Below are 16,336 nucleotides of genomic sequence, written 5' to 3'. Positions count from 1 at the left end.
AAGTCTAGGGGGTACATTTGGTTCCAGTCCGGGATAATTTTAGGGGCACAAAACTCATGCATCTTAGTAAGTTATATCAACTACGGGATTGGAAACTCTATCCAGTGCTATACATCAGTAGGGTCATCACATTACTACGATTACAGAGAGATTAACAAAACAAAATACCGACTAAAAGATACACAAAATTCGATTTTACAATAATAATACAAAATGTACACTCACATTAAAACTTAATTGATTATAAAAGTACATTTACGCTGCTAGAAAAAAAACGATGAATCCAAAAAATGAATGAATGCAACGAGTCCAAAAACCGCCTACTGTTGTTCTTTAGCATTCTGCGTGCTGCAAATCGGATCAGAAGTAGGCTAAACGAGGAGTGTTCAGCAATCAGTGAAATACGCTGTTGTATCATCAACTTGTTCACTGACCAATCTAGTACGAAACTAATCCGTTTACGATGTCATCAGAACTAAAACCAATAGTCATTCTGGAAATTTTTTAAGCAGCAAACAAAATACAACATGACTGCACTAATGGAATACAAACAAATAAACAAACCAGGCAAGCGTAGACCTTACAATTTACAGCAGGTGAATTGATTGTTACACTTTTGGTTGTTCGTTTAGCCTAATACTTGCTGCCCTTTGAGGTCAATTTATGTGATTACTTATCACAGCAGCGCACAAAGAAAAGTGACCCTACTGGTGTATAAAATGGTTTTCAGTTCCACAGAGTTTCCAATCCCGTAGTTATAAATATTCCTGGTTATATTTTATTGATTTACGCAGCTACGATGGCCGAGTGGTTAAGGCGTTGGGCTTGAAATCCAATGGGATATTCCCGCGCAGGTTCGAATCCTGTTCGCAGCGATATTTTTTAAACAAAATAATTATTGATTTGTTATCTCATCTCACAATCGCGCAGATCAGGGTTTGTAAGATGAAAGATTTAAAGGTGGATCTTGACTGGTCACCAGTAAAGTGCAAGTGCAAACATTTGAAGAACAAGGAAGATTTGAAAAGTTCTTTCTGGAGGAATTTGCCATACTCATGAGCCCGAGGTCATGACGTAAGAAATGCTAAAAGCTCATATGTTTCTCCTGCACATATTTCCTGGCTGGGCGATGTAGTTCATTTTCTTCTAGTTTATTCAAAAACTTCAAGATAATCCAAACTTCAAGATAATCCGAAAGTGTGAACGATTTTCTGGCATGAAGACCACGGATCAAAAATAATATGAAACATAAATAGAAAACAGGATTAAAAATGAGTTACCATCAGGAACAAAATTCATATCAAGATGTCATTAAAACAGCAACAAATCTAATGTGACAATAAAGACATGTTAAAGAACAAAAAAGAAGAGACAATATATATTTTTGCTATGGTGGTCTAAAGTAAACACAACTGAACTAAACTAGATGGGCCAAAATAACCACAGAGTGGACACCAAGACATACTAGAAACCTATAGAAGAAAACCGAAAAAAAAAAATTGCGAGATGACATTGAAAAAATAATAGGTAGGCTATCACGTGGATGAGAACAACAACAAAAAACAGAATGATGTGAAAACGTATGTTAGGGACCATCTGCCAACAGTGACATGACTGGTTGTTAATGATGATGATGAATCATGTTTATTTTCACCCATTTGCGACAACACACTGCAGCAGTCTAAGTTACACAGCGGGCTAAGTTACACTATTCAGTTAGGCTATAAAACCAACTATAGGCCATAATGTAACGGTTAGCCTTGCCATCTTCGCTTTTTCACAAACCTGATTTTTTTTTTGTCGTATCCAGGTTTACACCTGGGGGTTGAAGATTTAGATTAAGTGGACGGGAAGGCAAGGAAGCCAATCTTCATGTCCACCTTCAGGCATGTCTTCATGTGTCTTGCCAAAGACACAGCTGCATGCTCATGAGCGGTGTCGAGCCGGCGCCCTTTCGATTGCCGTTCCAGCGCTCTCACCACTCGGCTATGCAGCCGACCTGATTGATTGAATTTTTATAATCGGACTAGGAAAACTTCTTTGAGAGCTTAATCCTAGCAGTTTCGCATACTTGTAGAGGCTTTGAAGTTTAACCACTAACGGAGGCCCAATCACCGAGATCGACAAAGTGAAGTTTCCGATTGTTGAAGTGTTGTTGCCGAGGAATTGTTCCATCCATTAGGTACCGCTAAATGGAGAGCAGTTCTTGACGTGAGGTGATCAAGCGCACACCCCGAGAGTCGAACCAGCGACACTTTATATTGAGGCTTCTTCGTTCACAAAGTCACGCGCTAACCAACTCGGATTGGACATCGAGTCAAACACCTTAACCACTCGGCCATCGCGGCTGGCGAATTGACATATTTTTTGATTAGTTTTCCGATGTTTTTTAATATTACTTCGATACTTTATATTTGAATTTTTGGAAAAAACTTTAGATCGTAAAACTTCATTTCTTTTATAAACACTCATTGTGGTCGCTCATTAATAATTAAAAACTCATTAATCCTAACACTCGGTTTTATTGAGATTAACTTTACTAAAACGTCATTTCCATGCATTTCGTATACAAAGCGCTGCGAACAGGATTCGAACCTGCGCGGGAATATCCCATTGAATTTCAAGTCCAACGCCTTAAACACTCGGCCATCGCAGCTGCGAGAATCATAGAAACGCAGCTAACTTGAATCAATGAGTGAAAACTAATTCTATAATCACCATCCAGAAGTTATTAAAGAAGTAAATTGATTTTTTTTATCATTTCCAGATTTCGTTCAAGCGGGTTCGACTCTCAGGGTGTACGCCTGAGCAGTAATGTTGACAAAGAAGTCTAGAGGGTCTTTTTGTTCCGGGCCCGAGGTAATTTTAGGAGTCTGGAACTCATACAATCTAGTAAGTTATATTTTATTGGTTTACGCAGCTGCGATGGCCGAGTGGTTAAGGCGTTGGACTTGAAATCCAATGGGATATTCCCGCACAGATTCGAATCCTGTTTGCAGCGATATTTAAAAAAAAAGTTATTGATTTGTTATCTCATCTCACAATCGCGCAGATTAGGGTTTGTAAGGTGAAAGATTTAAAGGTGGTTCTTGCCTGGTCACTAAAATAGTGCAAGTGGAAACACTTCAAGAACAATTAAGATTTGAAAAGTTTTTTCTGGAGGAATTTGCCATCATCATGAGCTCGAGGTCATGACGTAAGAAATGCTAAAAGCTTATATGTTTCTCCTGCACACATTTCCTGGTTGGGCGATGTAGCTCATTTTCTTCTTGTTTGTCCAACTTCAAGATTATTTGAAAGTCTGAACGATTTTCTGCCATTAGATCACCGATCAAAGATAATATGAAACATAAATAGAAAGCAAGAATAAATAGAAATAGAAAGAAAGCAATAAGTTATCAGTAGGGCCATTTTTATTTTGACCTAAAAAAAAAATATTTTTTTGATTTTATTTTTATCAAATTTTGACTTTATTTTGATCTAACGAAATCGTTTATTTGTAGAGGCCACAGTTCTTCCTTGAATTGATACCAGTTACCCAAACATAATATTTTGTCATTTCAGACCCAAACGTAATATTTTGTTGAAAACTCAAGGTGGTTTATGGACAAATATAATCTCGACTAATCTGTCTAACTTTCGCTGGACGATTTAGCTTGCTAAAGCATTTTTGTATTACAGAATGTCAGTAGGCTATTCCTAAAATCCGAACTGTTGATCTTCGAAAAGACCACGTTTGTAAAGAGGGAGTGTTTTATAAAAATTGTTAAAATACGTAACAACGAATAAACAAGCAACAATTTGCGATAAAAGTTACTGCTGATCTAAGTGGGCATTGTTACATATTTCCTGTTATTATGGGTTAATAGGCTATGGTTTAATTTTTTGCAGTTCCTGATTTACAATGCTTCAACAAGGATTTTGAAAAAAATTACTCTCAAGAAACAAAAATTTTGTCGAAAGTCAAAATTTGACAAAATTTGACTTTATTTTGACCTATAAACTTCTTAGAAACAGTCCCCTAGGTGCTGAAAACAACATCATTCTTTGATTCGTGGATAAATGAGGTCCTTAAAAAATTTTGACTTTACTGACTTTGGCGGCCCTATAATTATCAGGAACAAAATACATATCTTTGGAACAGCAACAGATCTAATGTGACAATAGAGACATTGTGGCAAGAACAAAGTATACAGACAGTAAATGTTTTCGCTGTGATAATCAAAAATGAATACAATTGAACTGAACTAGATGGGCCAAAATAACCACAGAGTGGACACCAAGACATAGGCTACCAAGAAAACTAGAAGAAGGCCGAAAGAAAATTGCTTGATGACATTGAAGGAAAGATGTAGCCTAGGCCTAGGTATCATTTGGATAAGAACAACAAAAAACAAAATGATGTGGAAACGTATGTGAGAGACCATCTGCCAGCAGTGACATAACTGGTGGTTAATGATGATAATGAATCATGTTTATTTTGCACCCATTTGCAACAACACACTGTAGCAGCATTCTAAATTCTAAGTTACACAGCGGGCTAAGTTACACTACTCAGTTAGGCTATAAAACCAACTATGGGGCATAATGTAACGGTTAGCCTTCGTGCACGAAGCAACGCGCATACTACCACGGATTGGATTTCGAGTCCAACGCCTTAACCACTCGGCATCGCGGCTGGCGAATTAGCATATTTTTTAATTAGTTTTCAGATGTTTTTAAATTTTACTTCCATACTTTTAATTTAAACTTTTAGAAAAAACTTTAGATTGTAGAACTTCAATTCTTTTATAAACAATCATTGTGGTAATTACTCACTAATCATTAAACACTTATCAATCCTGCAAACACTTATCAATCCTGCTTATCAATCCAAATGGGATGTTCCCGCGCAGGTTCGAATCCTGTTCGAAGCGCTTCCGTATACGAAATGCATAGAAATGGCCTTTAAGTAAAGTTAATCTCAATAAAACCGAGCGTTAGGTGTTAATGAGTGTTTAATCATTAATGAGTGCCCACAATGAATGTTTATAAAAGAAGTGAAGTTTTACAATCTAAAGTTTTTTCTAAAAGTTCAAATCAAACGTATGGAAGTAAAATTGAAAAATATCGGAAAACTAATAAAAAAATATTCGCCCAACCAGGCAGTGCTGGAGAAACTAATATGTGCAGGAGAAACATATAAGCTGTTAGCATTTCTTACGTCATGACCTCGGGCTCATGGTGATATCAAATTCTTCCAGAAAGTACTTTTCAAATCTTCCTTGTTCTTGAAGTGTTTCCACTTGACCAGACAAGAACCATCTTTAAATCTTTCATCTTACAAACCCTGATCTGCGCGATTGTGAGATGAGATAACAAATCAATAACTATTTTGTTTAAAAAATAGCGCTGCGAACAGGATTCGAACCTGCGCGGGAATATCCCATTGGATTTCAAGTCCAACGCCTTAACCACTCGGCCATCGCAGCTGCGTAAATCTGTAAAATATAACTTAGTAAGATGTATGAGTTCCGGGCCCCTAAAATTATCCCAGAGCCCGGAACCAAAAGACCCCCTAGACTTCTTTGTCAACATTACTGCTCAGGCGTACACTCCGAGAGTCGAACGCGCTTGAAGTTTTGGCCGCGGGCCGTAGTTTGGTGACCCCTGCTTTAGGCTAATGATTAATGAGTGTTTACAATAGAAGTGAAGTTTTACAATTTAAAGTTTTATCCAAAAATTCAAATCAATAATATGGAAGTAATATTCAAAAATCGCAAGCCGCGATGCCGAGTGGTAAAGTCGTTGGACTCGAAATCCAATTAGAGTTGGTTAGCGCGTGGCTTCGTGAACGAAGAAGCTTCATGATCAATTTGCGCTCGTTCGACTGTCGGGGTGTGCGCTTGAGCAACGCATGTCAAGGACTATTCTCCATTCAGCGGCATTTAGAACTCGTGCTCATGGTGCTAGCAAATTCCTCCGGAAAGAAGTTTTCAAATTTTCCTTTTTCTTGAAGTGTTTCCACTTGACCAGGCAAGAACCATCTTTAAATCTTTCACCTTACAAACCTTGATCTGCGCGATTGTGAGATGAGATTAGGGACAGTAGATACCGGGATGGTTAACTACATCCGCTTTTTCGTTCATCCGCAACATTAGAAGGGTAATGTTTTTTTTATTTACAAAATAATGTATTTTTTATGGGTTAAGTTATATAAAAAAAAGTGAAGTTGGTTTTGAAGTAATTTAAACTATTTAGTTGAAAGCAAGCCAGCAGCAAAGCGTGAAAAAAATGTCAAATTGGCAATTTACCCTTCTAATGTTGGCGGAACAACGGAGTTGCGCGTCCCGGTATCTACTGCCCTAGATGAGATAACAAATCAATAACTATTTTGTTTAAAAAATAGCGCTGCGAATAGGATTCGAACCTGCGCGGGAGTATCCCATTGGATTTCAAGTCCAACGCCTTAACCACTCGGCCATCGCAGCTGCGTGAACCGATTTAATATAATTTACTAAAATGGGTGGAAAGTGGTGGGTGGAATGTGGTGGTATGAGTTCCGGGCCCCTAAAATTATCCCAGAGCCCGGAACCAAAAGACCCCCTAGACTTCTTTGTCAACATTACTGCTCAGGCGTACACCCCGAGAGTCGAACGCGCTTGAAGTTTTGGCCGCGGGCCGTAGTTTGGTGACCCCTGCTTTAGGCTAATGATTAATGAGTGTTTACAATAGAAGTGAAGTTTTACAATTTAAAGTTTTATCCAAAAATTCAAATCAATAATATGGAAGTAATATTCAAAAATCGCAAGCCGCGATGCCGAGTGGTAAAGTCGTTGGACTCGAAATCCAATTAGAGTTGGTTAGCGCGTGGCTTCGTGAACGAAGAAGCTTCATGATCAATTTGCGCTCGTTCGACTGTCGGGGTGTGCGCTTGAGCAACGCATGTCAAGGACTATTCTCCATTCAGCGGCATTTAGAACTCGTGCTCATGGTGCTAGCAAATTCCTCCGGAAAGAAGTTTTCAAATTTTCCTTTTTCTTGAAGTGTTTCCACTTGACCAGGCAAGAACCATCTTTAAATCTTTCACCTTACAAACCTTGATCTGCGCGATTGTGAGATGAGATAACAAATCAATAACTATTTTGTTTAAAAAATATCGCTGCGAACAGGATTCGAACCTGCGCGGGAATATCCCATTGGATTTCAAGTCCAACGCCTTAACCACTCGGCCATCGCAGCTGCGTGAATCGATTAAATATAATTTACTAAAATGGGTGGAAAGTGGTGGGTGGAATGTGGTGGTATGTGGTGGTATGAGTTCCGGGCCCCTGAAATTATCCCGGAGCCCGGAACCAAAAGACCCCCTAGACTTCATTGTCAACATCACTGCTCAGGCGTACACCCCGAGAGTGGAACGCGCTTGAACGAAATCTGGAAATGAAAAAAAATAAATCAATTTACTTCTCTGAGAACTTCTGGATAGTGATTATAGAATTAGTTTTCACTCATTGGTTCAAGTCAGCTGCGTTTGTATGACCCACACAGCTGCGATGGCCGAGTGGTTAAGGCGTTGGACTTGAAATTCAATGGGATATTCCCGCGCAGGTTCGAATCCTGTTCGCAGCGCTTTGTATACGAAATGCATGGAAATGTCGTTTTAGTGAAGTTAATCTCAATAAAACCGATCTAGTGTTAGGAGTAATAAGTTTTTAATTGTTAATGAGCGACCACAATGAGTGTTTATAAAAGAATTGAAGTTTTACGATCTAAAGTTTTTTCCAAAAAATCAAATGAAAAGTATCGAAGTAATATTCAAAAACATCTGAAAACTAATCAAAAAATATGTCAATTCGCCAGCCGCGATGGCCAAGTGGTTAAGGCGTTTGACTCGATGTCCAATCCGAGTTGGTTAGCGCGTGACTTTGTGAACGAAGAAGCCTCAATATAAAGTGTCGCTGGTTCGACTCTCGGGGTGTGCGCTTGATCACCTCACGTCAAGAACTGCTCTCCATTTAGCGGTACCTAATATATGGAACAATTTCTCGGCAACAACACTTCAACAATCGGAAATTTCACTTTGTCGATCTCGGTGATTGGGCCTCCGTTAGTGGTTAAACTTCAAAGCCTCTACAAGTAAGCTTATGCAAAACTGCTAGGATTAAGCTCTCAAAGAAGTTTTCCTAGTCCGATTATAAAAATTCAATCAATCAGGTTTGTAAAAAAGCGAAGATGGCAAGGCTAACCGTTACATGGTACCCGGTCATTTGGTCGACAGGACGTTTGGTCGACAGGACGTTAGGTCGACAGAACGATTTATTTTAGGGTTATGGTTAGTTAACTAACCATAACCCTAATCTAACCCTGACTCTAACTCTAACCCTAACCCAAAAATGAATCGTTCTGTCGACCTCACGTCCTGTCGACCAAATGTCTGTCGACCAAACGACCGTGCACCCCGTTACATTATGGCCTTTAGTTGGTTTTATAGCCTAGCTGAGTAGTGTAACTTAGCCCGCTGTGTAACTTAGACTGCTGCTACAGTGTGTTGTTGCAAATGGGTGGAAAATAAACATGATTCATCATCATCACTAATAACCAGTCATGTCACTGTTGGCAGATGGTCTCTCACATACGTTTCCATATCATTCTGTTTTTATTTTTGTTCTTATCCAAATGAAACCAAGAGAAGCCAAGCCAGGCAATCGGCAAACTCACAGTCTCACACTGCGCTGTTGGCAAGAGAGATGTGGTGCGTGACGACACGCGCTACACCGCATTCTCCCTCGCCAAATAAATTTCGAACAAGATGTTGACTCAGAAGCCATATTCTTCTGGTGACCAGAAAAGACAAGGATTCAAAAGCCATATTTTTCTGGTAACTTTCGAATTCTAGTAGAACGTCTTGTAATGTCTTGATCTCTCAAGATATGTTGATTCTTATACTGAATTATAGCTTCATCAAACTAGCGTCTTGCGCATACATCAGTAACTCGTGAGAATGTATATTTTGTCATAATGATGGTAACCGCACATATATACAAATGGTAGATGGCGCTATAGGCCTAATCGTTCAATCTGTTACATCTTCCTTCTTCAAATAGGCCAACATTATTTACACAGCATAAAAATACAATCGTGAAATATGAACAGTAACACAAATGCTTGTAAGTCACAAGTCGGTGAATAAATCAATCACGATATCTTTGTGGGGTGACAACTTGTCTGCCAGATCGCGTTGTCCTATTTTCAAGTCGAGAAGTACTTGATTCATTTCGAACATCAGGCACATTTTGATTCAAATCATGATTATTTGCGATACAATTTTCATCAGGATCAAAATTGAAATCACCATGACAGTACGGATCAGCGGGCATTTGCAATAGATGTCTACGATTACGTCGAAGAGGTCCACGTTCATTGCGAACAATGTAAGATCGAGGTTCATTGCATACATTCGAAACAACAGCATTGTTCCAATAAATACGTGTTTTATAACGTACTTTATCTCCTTTCTGCAAAGTAGGTAAGGGTTTTGTATGACGATCAAAATAAGACTTCTGGCGCTTTTGACGTTTGCGTAAATCAGCATACACATCAACAATTTTAGGCACAAGCAAAGTGTTAGCAATAGTAGGCATACCAATGCCATTTTGTGTGTATGCGTCGACACGTTTAACAAGGTTTAAAATAGCACATGCATGTTCACCAAGAATAGCAATATCAATGACATCAGTTACGTAAAATAACAAGTCAAAACAATTTTCGCTTTTATCATAGCATTTGATTACGGTGGTGCCATGCGGCCTAACAACGCTATTACCAAAACCACAAAGCTTGGTGCTCGTCTGCTGCAATTCAAGACCGGACATTTGTGCAAAAAAATTGTAAGGAATAACATTTGCAGCTGCACCAGTGTCAAGCTTACACAATACAGAATATTTGTGACCATCAGGATCACCAATAAGCAGGCGAGTTCGCATTTTCGTGCTGCTTTCTTGTTCATCAATGGTAGAAACTTGTAGAAACGTTGGATCTGATTCTTCGGCTTTGATGTCATGCATCGGCTTCGTAGGTGGCTTTCGACACACCGATTTAAAATGATTACGCACACCACAGTTGAGACATGTTTTACCAAAAGCAGGGCATTTTCTAGGTGCGTGGACTTTACCACAGTATCTACAACTGTCTCTTGGCTTTGGAACGGGGTGCACCGCAGAGGCTGCAAGGTTCGTCATGCTTGGCTGGCGTTTACTACTAATGCTGTCGATATGTTGTGGTTGTGTGTTATTCATGACCAACAAATGGCTTCTTGTTGCGTCATAAGCGTGGCATAAATCAATGGCTTTTGCCAGCGTTAAGTCTGAGGTTTGCATCAGCTTTTCTCTAATACTCTGGTTCAGGGCCTCCGAGAGAAGTCAGCACTGGTCGGGAAATAATACGAAAAATGGGCCCCATGATATTTTTTAGCAAATATTGCGCTGCATGTTCGTGTTAAGCTGAAATTAGCCTACTTTCCTCATGAAATGAAGATGAACTTCGCATGAAAAGAACTTCCGTTCAATGTAAAATCATAATAATTACTGGATTACACTTGCAGCAAAAACGCCATTGTGGCTAACCATTTTGTCTAGAAAGCTTTGTAAACACACAATAGGCCTACAGGCAACGAAAATAGTTCAACCAAGCATTTAATTCAGAAGTGTCCAAGCTTTTTCCCACGCGAGCCAGATTTGATAACAAGTGTTCGCTGGCCAACAGCCACAATAATTTTTCTGAAAAGTGCAAGTTGAATTTATATGATTTTTGTGTGTCTGCCGGCCAAAAATAACACATTGGACAACAACAGGCGCGGGCCATAAAAAAACGTCTAGTGGGCCGGAGTTGGCCCGCGGGCCAGACTTTGGACATCCCTGATTTAATTCAACCCTTTTTGGACTTTTTGCAATGCAAAGTTACGGATCACAGCATCAAATGATAAAATTTTGCGGCGTCTGAATTGATGCACAATATGTATAGTTAGGCTTTTCAATCGGTTTTGAGTCATAGGCCTACTGGAGCGCAGAAACAATTCTTTACAAATTTCAGTAATTGCTAAAACCACGTTCTCAAAGCGCAACCGTTGGAGGTAGCTACCGGAACACAAAAAAATCATAACAAAATTATTTGGAAAAACCTTTCGAAAGTTGCAATCAATGATTCCTTGCGTAGAGATTATGGGGTGGTTCGTTCTGCTTTGCAGCTGAAGTTTTCTGTGTGGCTTTCTGTCAAAAGTACCAACTCATCAAAAATGTCTTGAAAAATGTCATTGTTGTAGCCTACAAATGGTTTAAATTTGTCCCACATGCCCGCAACTGCACAACAGGCATACGATGAAATTTTCATGGAACTTTAAACTCATCGACGATAAGTTTGAGTTTGTTGATACATTTGTCAATTCCAACAACTATGGAATCCTTTGCAATGTACGGTAGAATACATTTCCTTCGAATGATTCAGCTAGTTACAGTAAGTGGAGTTATAAAAGCGTTCTGTCTTCAGGAAAAGAAAATCATTTTCTTTTAAATTTATATTTGCCACTGCAACGTTAGCTTGCGAGTAGTAGCCTACTCTTCTCAGCTTTCTCTTACTTAGATTACATCTTCCTTTAATTTCATTAAATTCATCAGTGAATCTTGTTTAGGACCGTAATCCACATAATGCAAAGCAGTCACAAATTTAAAACTGCTAGTTGTAGGCTACTTTAGCATTGACTCAGCTTCCGATCAAGCTCTTGTTGGTTCCAACTTGATGCATTTAAGAAACGTCTTTAGAGCTTCAATTGCAAAAGGGTAATGTAAAGCATTGGGTTTGACTGCACCACGCCTTGATTACCCTCTCGAAGTCAATTTTCTTTGCAAGATGATAGGACAGCTTTCTTTAGATTTTTCAGAATTTTTCCTCTGACTGGGCTATAACTTTACAGATGCCACAAGCTTACAGATAATCAATTACTCCAAAAATGATAAGACATTTGAACAACGCTGTCTGTAGGCAACATTATGAATTCCAACTAGATTTAAGCAACAACATCCATAAACAAAAAACTCAAATAAAGAAAAAACTCACTACCTTCCAAAATCACATCATGAGAAGCATGACCAACAAAAGGCTACTTGACCACACGAAAACAGAAGATCTTTTAAAACTATGACAAAATTACATCCAATTGCAGCAATAAGTTAATAAAATCAAAAGTTTTAAAACTGTTCGGCCACACTAAAAGATCACAATTCGGAATCAGCAAAGTTTGCACAGAAGGCAAAGTAGAAGGAAAAAGAAAACGTGGCAGACAACCAATACGATGGCAAGACAACATCCAATCATGGACCGGACTCAACTTGACGACACTGGGCGAGCTGGCTCAAAATCGCCACTCTTGGAAGCAAATAACTCACGTTGATGCGCAATGTGCTGCAGGCGGAGATGATGACTGATGATGGTGATGATCCATAAACAAAAAATATACAGGATTTACTTTCTTTAATCGTGCTTGGACTGATACCTTTAACTTTCCCAGATAACTTATGTTGGATACAACATCCTATGCCTGGCCAACGCAGATTTTGAAGTTAAGGTTCAGTTGTCAAGCAAAAATAGTTCCCGCTTAGCTAAAACAGCACCAGTTTTCAAGTTGACACTATCAATACAATCGAAACCGTTCAGTGACACAGAAATCATTTCAGCTTCAGATTTTACGTCTTGAAGCTGTTCAACATCGCCTACCTTAACACGAAAATGATTTGTTCTTGATGAGAAGCATCGAGAGTGACATTTACAATGATTGAGAAATACTTGAAACTACGCACTTCATTTAAGAATTTGTTGATTATTTAGTTGGTACATTTTTACTTTAGTACTAAAAATGGGCCCCCCTCAAAAGTGCAAAAACAAAAAACTACTCGTTTTTCCTTTACAATGTTTTGCTAGGGGGGAAACTGGCCCGACTTCCCCCCCCTCTCGGAGCCACTGCTCTGGTTTGAAATACCACAGACAATTTGATCACGAAGATTTCTCTCTTTAACAGCTTGATTATGAAATGCACAGTCATTTGCAAGTGTTCTGAGATCATTAATCCAACAATCAAAAGACTCACCATCAAGTTGATTTCTATGCCAAAACTTGTACGTGGAAAAAATTTCATTCTTCTTTGGTTCACAATATAACCGAAATTTTCTCAGTACGTGGTCGTAATTGTCTTTGCTATCATTATCATCATTGTCTGGAAAGACACAATTGCTAAAGATTTCTTGTGCTGCAGTCCCAGCACAGTGTAGCAAGATTGCGACTTGCGTCTCTGCTGACTTCTTACTGATCTCAGCGGCTACATAATAGGTTCGGAAAGACATCTCCCATTTTTTCCATGCTTCTGCTATGCTTGAACTGTTGAAGTTCATCGGGGCAGGCTGCTTAAAATCTGCCATGTTTTAAGACTAAAAAAACGACTATTGATAATTCTTCTTGCAATACGTAGGTTCAAGTAAGTTCTGACACCATGTAACGTCTTGATCTCTCAAGATATGTTGATTCTTATACTGAATTATAGCTTCATCAAACTAGCGTCTTGCGCATACATCAGTAACTCGTGAGAATATATATTTCGTCATAGTAATGGTAACCGCACATATATACAAGTGGTAGATGGCGCTATAGGCCTAATCATTCAATCTGTTACAGTTACCGAATTGAGTCAACTAACCCGATGATGTGGGTTAATTGACTCACCCTGTGGGATAGTTGACTCACGCTGAATAGGTATTGTAGTAAGTGGACATTTATGCGAAATGCATGTATTGGCATTAAAGAAATTGTGTGTAGCACCTAGTTAATGGTTGACAAACGAAATCAGCTGTTGCGTTTGTACAATTGAGATAATTCCAGCTGGTGCATCCATACAGTAGGCTATTACACTTGATGGGGCTTTTTCCTGCCGGACAGAAGTTGAAACCACCCTTTAGTAGCAAACAAAACACAGTAGTAGTTAACGAACGAACACTACAATTGGTTGCAATTCAAAACAAATCTACTAATATGTAGACCTAGTAGGTTAATTGACTCACTGAGTCAACTAGGACGATCGCCAATGAGTCAACTAACCTGTCAGTGCCTTAATCAGAAAAAATGCCTGCCTTTGATTTTCTGCTTTGAGAAGACCAACCAAAGTTATAGACAATTTGCAATCATAATTAAGGTATAACATTCCAAAAAAATCATTTCATACATTCATCGACAATAAGAGATACAACCTTACGTACCACCCTGATCAAATTTTACTTTCTGTAGTCAAAAACATACTTTCTTGCATAACTTTTCAACCCTTGCATTCAGACATGTGAACCTTTCATGGCCGTCATTGAATGATCTGACCAATGAAACCACGGAATAACTTTCGCGCCTTTACGCATGGCTTGTTAGAAACTGGCGGTGAGTCAACTAACCTGCTGAGTCAACTAACCCGACTTTCCCCTATATCTTATCTTAAAACTTAAAAACAAATTGGCCTTTCAGCAACAAAAGTGCCCTTTTTTAATACTCCTGCTCCTCCAGTCAAAAATCGCTCCGGCGCCCCTGAATATGCGTCCCAAACGCAGCAGATTGTCAGACAAACGTTTTGAAATGCTTGTTTTTCTGCAAGGAAATAACTAATTGGCTGAGCAGCTATTACAATACAGTCTCAAAACATAATATCTGCTCTTTATTATAGTTATTGTTAGCCTGAACTTGATTGAAATATTTCCGTTTTATGAGACGCTGGCAAAAAATAGCGCTAGAAATTAGCGCTGACGCTGACGCCGTCAATTTCTTTAAGAGCTTACGCAGTCCTTTACGCCGTAAAGTTTTTACGCAATTCGCGCTGACGCTGACGCCGTCAAATTATTTCAATGACGCGTACAACACTGATTCTAAGTTACACAGCGGGCTAAGTTACACTACTCAGTTAGGCTATAAAACCAACTATGGGGCATAATGTAACGGTTAGCCTTCGTGCACGAAGCAACGCGCATACTACCACGGATTGGATTTCGAGTCCAACGCCTTAACCACTCGGCATCGCGGCTGGCGAATTAGCATATTTTTTAATTAGTTTTCAGATGTTTTTAAATTTTACTTCCATACTTTTTATTTAAACTTTTAGAAAAAACTTTAGACTGTAGAACTTCAATTCTTTTATAAACAATCATTGTGGTAATTACTCACTAATCATTAAACACTTATCAATCCTGCAAACACTTATCAATCCTATCAATCCTGCTTATCAATCCAAATGGGATGTTCCCGCGCAGGTTCGAATCCTGTTCGAAGCGCTTCTGTATACGAAATGCATAGAAATGGCCTTTAAGTAAAGTTAATCTCAATAAAACCGAGCGTTAGGTGTTAATGAGTGTTTAATCATTAATGAGTGCCCACAATGAATGTTTATAAAAAAAAAGTGAAGTTTTACAATCTAAAGTTTTTTCTAAAAGTTCAAATCAAACGTATGGAAGTAAAATTGAAAAATATCGGAAAACTAATAAAAAAATATTCGCCCAACCAGGCAGTGCTGGAGAAACTAATATGTGCAGGAGAAACATATAAGCTGTTAGCATTTCTTACGTCATGACCTCGGGCTGATGGTGATATCAAATTCTTCCAGAAAGTACTTTTCAAATCTTCCTTGTTCTTGAAGTGTTTCCACTTGACCAGGCAAGAACCATCTTTAAATCTTTCATCTTACAAACCCTGATCTGCGCGATTGTGAGATGAGATAACAAATCAATAACTATTTTGTTTAAAAAAATAGCGCTGCGAACAGGATTCGAACCTGCGCGGGAATATCCCATTGGATTTCAAGTCCAACGCCTTAACCACTCGGCCATCGCAGCTGCGTAAATCTGTAAAATATAACTTAGTAAGATGTATGAGTTCCGGGCCCCTAAAATTATCCTGGAGCCCGGAACCAAAAGACCCCCTAGACCTCTTTGTCAACATTACTGCTCAGGCGTACACTCCGAGAGTCGAACGCGCTTGAAGTTTTGGCCGCGGGCCGTAGTTTGGTGACCCCTGCTTTAGGCTAATGATTAATGAGTGTTTACAATAGAAGTGAAGTTTTACAATCTAAAGTTTTATCCAAAAATTCAAATCAATAATATGGAAGTAATATTCAAAAATCGCAAGCCGCGATGCCGAGTGGTTAAGTCGTTGGACTCGAAATCCAATTAGAGTTGGTTAGCGCGTGGCTTCGTGAACGAAGAAGCTTCATGATCAATTTGCGCTCGTTCGACTGTCGGGGTGTGCGCTTGAGCAACGCATGTCAAGGACTATTCTCCATTCAGCGGCA

The 16,336-nt window shown here is 39.0% G+C and overlaps 8 non-coding genes across 8 annotated transcripts; 3 read left to right on the top strand and 5 right to left on the bottom strand.

Annotated features, from left to right (window-relative positions):
- Positions 1–793: 793 nt before the first annotated feature.
- Trnas-uga (transfer RNA serine (anticodon UGA)) lies at positions 794–875 on the top strand. Its single transcript has one exon. It is a non-coding gene; the product is annotated as a tRNA-Ser (tRNA).
- Positions 876–2,574: 1,699 nt separating this feature from the next.
- On the bottom strand, positions 2,575–2,656 carry Trnas-uga (transfer RNA serine (anticodon UGA)). Its single transcript has one exon. It is a non-coding gene; the product is annotated as a tRNA-Ser (tRNA).
- Positions 2,657–2,919: 263 nt separating this feature from the next.
- Trnas-uga (transfer RNA serine (anticodon UGA)) lies at positions 2,920–3,001 on the top strand. Its single transcript has one exon. It is a non-coding gene; the product is annotated as a tRNA-Ser (tRNA).
- A 2,388-nt stretch (positions 3,002–5,389) lies between these two features.
- Positions 5,390–5,471, bottom strand: Trnas-uga (transfer RNA serine (anticodon UGA)). The gene has a single exon. It is a non-coding gene; the product is annotated as a tRNA-Ser (tRNA).
- Positions 5,472–6,388: 917 nt separating this feature from the next.
- Positions 6,389–6,470, bottom strand: Trnas-uga (transfer RNA serine (anticodon UGA)). The gene has a single exon. It is a non-coding gene; the product is annotated as a tRNA-Ser (tRNA).
- Positions 6,471–7,139: 669 nt separating this feature from the next.
- Trnas-uga (transfer RNA serine (anticodon UGA)) lies at positions 7,140–7,221 on the bottom strand. Its single transcript has one exon. It is a non-coding gene; the product is annotated as a tRNA-Ser (tRNA).
- Positions 7,222–7,526: 305 nt separating this feature from the next.
- Positions 7,527–7,608, top strand: Trnas-uga (transfer RNA serine (anticodon UGA)). Its single transcript has one exon. It is a non-coding gene; the product is annotated as a tRNA-Ser (tRNA).
- An 8,191-nt stretch (positions 7,609–15,799) lies between these two features.
- Positions 15,800–15,881, bottom strand: Trnas-uga (transfer RNA serine (anticodon UGA)). The gene has a single exon. It is a non-coding gene; the product is annotated as a tRNA-Ser (tRNA).
- Positions 15,882–16,336: the final 455 nt, after the last annotated feature.

Source organism: Aplidium turbinatum, chromosome 18 (assembly GCF_918807975.1).
Source record: "Aplidium turbinatum chromosome 18, kaAplTurb1.1, whole genome shotgun sequence".
Classification (NCBI taxonomy): domain Eukaryota; kingdom Metazoa; phylum Chordata; class Ascidiacea; order Aplousobranchia; family Polyclinidae; genus Aplidium; species Aplidium turbinatum.
Note: the sequence above shows the minus strand (reverse complement) of the source record. Positions and strands in the feature narration are given on the sequence as shown.